Source organism: Protopterus annectens, chromosome 9.part0, assembly GCF_019279795.1.
Source record: "Protopterus annectens isolate FY-2018-M chromosome 9.part0, PAN1.0, whole genome shotgun sequence".
In the NCBI taxonomy this organism is placed as follows: domain Eukaryota; kingdom Metazoa; phylum Chordata; order Ceratodontiformes; family Protopteridae; genus Protopterus; species Protopterus annectens.
This window is the reverse complement of record NC_056743.1, coordinates 1263792284-1263799783: the sequence shown is the minus strand read 5'-3', so window position 1 is coordinate 1263799783 and position 7500 is coordinate 1263792284. Positions and strand designations below refer to the sequence as shown.

The 7500-nt window shown below is 35.7% G+C and overlaps 1 protein-coding gene across 2 annotated transcripts in view; it reads right to left on the bottom strand.

The window, feature by feature from the left end:
* The window catches only part of LOC122811984 (proto-oncogene Mas-like), a 265201-nt gene extending 259037 nt beyond the window's left edge, over positions 1 to 6164 (bottom strand). For both annotated transcript variants that reach the window (XM_044084189.1, XM_044084188.1), the window contains exon 1: positions 6028 to 6164. The gene's annotated coding sequence lies outside the window, so the exon portion shown is untranslated. The remainder of the gene's footprint in view (positions 1 to 6027) is intronic.
* Between the last annotated feature and the right edge of the window lie 1336 nt (positions 6165 to 7500).

Sequence of the window (7500 nt, the reverse complement as noted above, 5' to 3'; positions counted from 1 at the left end):
CTAGATGACAAGAATTGATGTTTCTCTTTAAGCAGAATTGTTGTTCTCTTGTCTTAGCTTGGGTCAGATTTAAAGTATCAGAAAATCAACAAGCAGTACATGCCTCACTCACAAATGAGTGCCAGCATCTCTTCAACTGAGCTAAGCCCACCTTCCTGAAAGAAAAAAAGTGGTACACATTAAGGAAGTTAAAAATTATCTGGAGAAAAATCAGCACATTAGCAGGCAGAGCCAACCTTCCTAAAGGCACATCTCTTTTGTAATGTTAATCACTGACTCTTCCTGCTCTTCAAATGTCTGTCAAATTCTTACCTGACCTCCGTCAGTCAAATACATCTTCACAGGAAGCATATAGTTAATTCCAACTCTCTAGGAGAGGATAGACACTCCCAGTTTTCTTTTTCCCCTTATCTACAGAAAAATAATGAAGTGTTAAAGCATGCATGCCTTCTTTTTTGTCTATTCACACACTTTCTTACTTCCTAAAATAATCAGAAAGATAGTAACACCCATATAATCACCCTCCATGCAAATTATTAGTCAGTTATTAATTATTTCTTGTCTACCTGCACTTTCATAAATCTCTGAAAGATCTCTGCTACAATCTCTAGATCTAAATAATCCATTTGCAATACAATATCCAACCAGTGCCTCATTAGTGTTCTTATCATCTTAAGTAAATCACTTGGAAAAGTAATTTCTTCCCCAACTCAGAATTTTGTTGTGTCTTTCGGCTTTTTCCCGGTTAGGGGTTGCCACAGCAGAACTCTGGTCCACTAATGAGTGATAGTTGATTTTTACGTGCCGAGTTACCATCCCTGATGCACAACCTTCAACAAAGGTAAGCCCATTCATGCATGTCTCCATGCAGAAGATGCTCTAGCTGAGAATCGAACCGGACAGAGTCTTACTGTGAGGCGACAACGCTACCGCGGCACCATATCAGCATGCTTTCATATAAGAACATACTACCTTAATGACAATTCTACTCTGTCCACAGTTTGTTCACATATGGTAAAAGGGTCATTCACTCAACTTTTATTTGCAGACCACAGTAAGACATTTGATGTTGTGTCCCATTAACTATCAGTAAGGGACATTACAGGTCACACAGTGGATAGACCATCATTGTCTAGCTGCTTTGGAAACCAGTCAGAGTCTGCGTAACAGCAAACTATGCATCTCCTTCAAGTTGCTAGAAGAGGTTTCACTAGGGTCATTTCTTGGTCTCTAACATGTTTGTTAATATGGGTCTTCTGGCTTGCACATGGGAATGACATCACATGTGCATATGATGTGTTCAAGAGATATGGTCGATCATCCAAGATGATTGAGTCCATCTGACATAGAGATGTCACCTCACTCCATGCCTGTCCTGGCCTGGGGATAAGTTGCTCCTGATTAACATCAGCAAATCTAAATCCATTATTTTTTTTTTCACATTAGCAAGAACATCCCAGGCTGAACCATACTGAAGTACTGTGGGCCCTGTGGCACTACACTGAGGATAGTAAAATTCATTGTTTTGATATACTTTTGTTTACCTCTCTGATGTAATAACCTATCTAATACTAATAAGGTTAAAGTGCACACATCCTTATATACCATCTACTGCTCCATGGTTCACCGTTCCAAAATGAAGCATCACTGTCAGGGTTTGACTAAGTGTCTTCATACTCACCGTAGGAGCTCTTTAAATTTAGCATATGTCATCTATAAACTTATCACCCTTAACCACTGTCTAGCTTTAAAAGCTACTCTAGCTACATATTTATCATCAAAAACTCTCTAATCAAATTTTCTAAACAACACCCTAAAATTCCTAAATACTCATTTAACTTCAGATATATAGCTGTTTCCTACATTGTGCCAGCTTCCTGGAACAATATTCCCATTAAATCTGCAACCTCATTAAATTGTTTGTATCATACATTATCTCTGCACTGTCTGACAGCTTTCTGCATTCTCATGGAAAAATAGTCCCAGTCATTCCTGCTTCCTTGTGGGCAAGGGCTCACTATGACTGACCATTGTCTAAGATGCCACCAGGATTTTTCTGATGTGGCCTAACTCTCCAGCCTATGGCAGCTGATACGCATACTCATTAATAAGAGGACCCCTTAATACTCCATTCAAATGGCAAGGTATACACACTCCCATAAATACCCTCCCTAGAAAGTATAATCCCCCCAAAGTTCTGCTGCTTAGGCAGCTTGGTAGACACCAATAACACATCTCTTGTGTATTACTGTATACTATACTTCTCAACTGTCCAGATTTTTGCAGAATGTCCAGATATGTGCCTCGTACTTTTTGTTTGTTCCTCATAAAATTTGTGGTTTTCTGGCAAATTACTGTGGATTTAAGTCACTAAAAATGACAGACATTCAAGTTTCAGAGTTCATATCGTACACTAAATGCATGCTAACACAAAACCTGTTATTACAACAACTTTCAGAGTTTGTAACAGCAATATTTAAATGTGTCCTTACTTTTTGGCCTTTGTACATTTTTACTGCGGTCAAGCGTAGTTTACCTGGAGTTGTACTTCAGTGTTCTGGGAGTTTGGTAATGTGCAGTTCTCATCATTTTCATCTCAATGTTATGAAAGTTGGGTAAGCGGGATTTCAGTCTTCTAAAGTAGACCTATATATATATATATATATATATATATATATATATATATATATAATATGTGTGTGTGTGTGTGTGTGTGTGTGTGTGTGTGTGTGTGTGTGTGTATATATATATATATATATATATATATATATATATATATATATATATATATATATTTGTGTGTGTGTGGATATACTTCTATTTCTGGAAGAGCCATATCATTGAATTTCATTTCTCCTAGACACAAATCGCAAAAATGAAATACCCGAATGGCAAATTTTCTCCAGTGCAAGTAAACACTTGACCAAACTTAAACAAAACACACACCAGAGTAAATAAAACCCACCTAGGTGGGGGCCTACATCCCAGCACTCCCCAGTGTAAGGGACAAACCCCCCAACTATATATAGCAACTCCAGGATCGCACTACAGTGTAGAAAATAGCATGTTGGGCAATGCCCTGGGGAAAAAATTTGCTATTCAGGTATTTTGTTTTCATGACTTTTATCTCCCAAAAATGAAATTCAATGATATGGCTGATTGAGTATTAGATGGGGATACACACATACACACACACACACACACACACACACACACACACACACATATATATATATATATATATACACACACACACACACACACACACACACACACACACACACACCACGCTGAGTCCCCCTTGAAATGACAAAAAAAATTGAATAATAATTAGTAAACAAACTCCTAATAATTGATTTTTGTCTGATAAAGCTATCACTCCAGTGGATACATTAATAATGTTATTCAAACAATTTACACCTTCTACCTTGCAAGAATTGGCCGGTAATGATTCTAGCTATCTAGACTGTTACTTTCAAATCTGGCATAACTACTGAAATTAGGGGTCACTCTCTAAGTTGATATCAGAATTTATTGTTGCAGATGGTCTTCTTACTCAGTGCCTGAAAACTGCAGTACCTAATATTGCATATTCCATATCCATATTGATAAATTACTATATAAATGCTTCTTATGTAATAAAGTAACTTCATTTCCATTGCACTCCTCTCTGCTGTGTTTTAGAGTTGATGCCTTTTATCCTTTAGAACTATGCTTTAACCTCTTTTTGTAAATGTTCTTACATTTTTTATTATATCTAACATTTTCTTGGTAGATATATTTTCCTTTTCTATTCACCTAATGCAATGATTTAATAAAGCTGCAATATAAATAAACTCACTCTTCTGTATTAAGAATTTAGTTCTGGAAATTGATGACTCATATGCAGTATGTATATATAGATAATGATCTATGTTCTTCATGTGAATTTCTGCTTTTAGCTTTTGAATTACTGTCATACCAATTAATGTTAATGCAAATGACAATGATTTTTTTCTCTTCCAACTAAGCTGTATGTACATATACATATATATTTGCCTAATATACCGTACTCTTCAAACAGATTGTATCACTTTATCTGGAGCTTACCTCCCCAGGCTTCCAATCAAAACTGACTCTTCCCAGCTGGACTCTCCCACTCTTCAAAAGAAATGAGTAAGAAACAAATAAACAAGCAAGCAAGACTAATAAACAATACAACTTGGCCACAAAATAATTTTAGCTTGGGGTTTTGACCTGCTTCCAAGCTGTGTTGATCTTAGCATTGGTTATATCATTTAAAGTGGCACAGAGATCACAGTCCATATCATAGCTAATATAGAAGGAGGGGGTTGTCACAAATAATAAACCCATTATTTTGTTTCTTTAAATATACTATTCATTTTGGTAAAAAGAATGTCTTAATGTGAATGCATGTTACCTTCACTGATATGGTCCTCAAAATTCCATATTAAAACTATTTTGTGATCTGTCAGTATATTGGTGCTATGTATAGAAAAAATACAACTCCATGAACATTCAAAATGAATTGTGATGAAAGTAACTTGAATTACAAAAAACAAGCATGTTCCTATTCCACATATTTCCTCTAGGAGAAACATATGGGATTTTTAATGGAATTAGAAGCATAATTACATACTGTAGTTTATATAGCTTGTTGATTCATTTCTACAGAGCAATTTGTTCTGACAATGTCCACGACAGATGATAACTGGAATTTTCTAAAATTAAATAAATCTAAGAGTCATTTTGAATGTCTCTGTCTCGACTTTTGTTAGCAAAATGTTCCTCCTGTATAGCTCTTCGAGCATATTACATTTGCATTGATTTGAGTTTCAAAAACTACATTTGTGATACCAGCACACTGACACAGCTTCATATTTTGTATTGCTTTCTCTGTATGTGATAACTGTGACAACTACGCAGTATATGTTCTTCTAATGACAACATAAATCCATGCAGTAATGTTATCTACCACAAGCAGCTAATGTGTATATCAAAAATGGGCAGTATAGACAATTTCAGGATGGGCAGAGACAGCACATGGGAAGTAATATTTACAGGAAAATACAATCAATAGTTTACCCCCTTCTCACGTGCACACACACACACACACACACACACACACACACACACACACACACACACACACACACACACACACACACACACATGCACTACACATATTTGAAATTAGTCTTTTTATATCTACTTAATAAGGGGAAAAGCAAAATGCATTTAGCCAAAGGTCCATTACAGCAAACTGTTTTCTTCTGTTATTGCTGTCACGAAGTAAATACCTCATGTCTGTCTTACGAACTCTGTAATATTTTAGAATGTCCTGCTAATCATCATATACTACTATAAAACTTTTCATGGATTACATCTTGTGAGTCTCATTTCTGCTACTGTGTTTGCATGATTACAAAATAACTATTAAGAAAGAATTATGACTGCAATGTAAATAACTCTTAAGGACCAAAAATTAAAAAAAAAAATAATAATTGGCAAAGTTGCAAATAAACTGCATAAGTATGGCTAAGTCCAAAATATTACAGATGGCTCCATTGCTCTATCTTTGCACACACAATGCAAATCACATAAACAAAAATCAGCTGTTTAAAAAGACAAAAGAGTTAATAGTTGTTTTCATTACCTACACTGCTACTTTCTGAATAATATTTTAACATATGAATGAAAATACAAATGCAATATAAAATATATTTTTCTTTTGAAAAGGACATAGCTCACTTTAGAAACTATTATCTCTAACAGTCACTGTAGCATTTGTAAAAAATATGACATATTTATTAACATTGTATTTGCAATCTCTTAGAATTTATAACAAACTGCTTGCCACATATTGTGAAACACTGCATTATATAAGCAGCTGAAAAGAAACTGCTGTAGCGATGATAAAATGTGCATGAAAAAAGTAGAAAACATTTTCTATTAAGGATGTTGCTTCTCAACTAAGAAAGTTTTTAAGCAAACTAATAAGGCATACACATGTTTCTATATTCATACCTGCTTACAGAGAATCAAATATTAGTGCAGAGCTTTTTGACAAAATATTCCCTTGGAAAAGTATGCAGCACTGCCTTCCATTTTGCAAAGTACTGTGTTTAATGTATCACATTATTTAACTGCTAACTAGCTTTTGACTTTTGTAAGAGAAGGAAGTTAAGAACGAAAGCAAGAAACATGCTTATCATAGTCTACACAGTAGCATGTAATCTGATCATTTTTAGTAAGGATGTCCCATTTCTGATGCAATATAATAAACAATGGTGTCAGAAGAAAATTATTGCTGTGTCTCAAGCATTTATATTGAGTAAGCATAGGTGAAACAATATAAATATTGTCTTTAATATTCTTTTTATTGAACATTTCCAAACATACAATGCTATCATGATTTAAAAACACCAGAGCATTTTTTATGCTGTCATCACTCACTGTTCAATGCCACATGCAAGGTACCTCATACAACAGTACTTAACATCCTGTTTTGGTATTATTACAAGCGGTCAGATTCTAAACATTCAAAACCCACTGTTTTGAAGCCAGGGTCTCAATTGTCTTGTAATTGGGTAAGTTGCTGCTCACAGCCATGGGGAGGGAATACTGCTTACTCTTGAACTCGAATATGTGTTTGGGTAAGCAGTTGAGGGGAGGTAACAGGAGAGGGGTTTTATGGGGGGGCATGTTAGCAGGGAGGTAACTAAGGATTTGTAGATGGGGTGTTAATTAGGATAACAGTTTTATTATTGACAGCCTCTGTCCATAAGAGACATGGGAGACAGACCAGGGGTAAATTTATAATTTCCCATCCAATTGTCATGGTGCCATTTGAATAGGATCAGAGATGAAACCTGTTTTACATGGATGAGGAGCCTACTCCATAGTGCAGGGATCCTTTGGGATACATATTTGTCTCACCAGCATGTTCTGTTTATGTTAAAAGTGAAGTTCAGATCCCCAGATCTAGTGTTTCTGGTCCTGTTTGTTTTGTGCATGTGCAATAGATCCATTAGGACTGGGTTTAATGAAGCCCTGTAAGCCAGACAAAGATCCCTTCTCAGCAGTCTGTTGGAGACTGAATACAGAGACAAAGACAGAGCCTTTAGGTAATCAGTGTAGGAAAGGATATTCATGCCCTGAATTTTCCTGGTGAGAAACCACTGTGGGCATTCCAAATGTTACAAGTGTCTGGTTAGATACATGCTGAAGGGGGTATTGTATTTAATTATATGTCTGATAAGGCCAAGTAAAGTGGTACTGCAACTTCTGGGACCTGGATGCCATACCTTTATCTATAAGCTGGGCAATATAGAATTATTTTTTTTTTGCTATCTTAGCTATGTGTTGTTTAAAGGCCAGATTGTTGTCTACATATGTTCCCAGATCCCTTACTACTAGATTGACTCATATGGGTGTTTTACCAATGGAATAATTAAATTGGGCTGACAGTTTCCTAAAGGGCATTAAAATACATTTTTG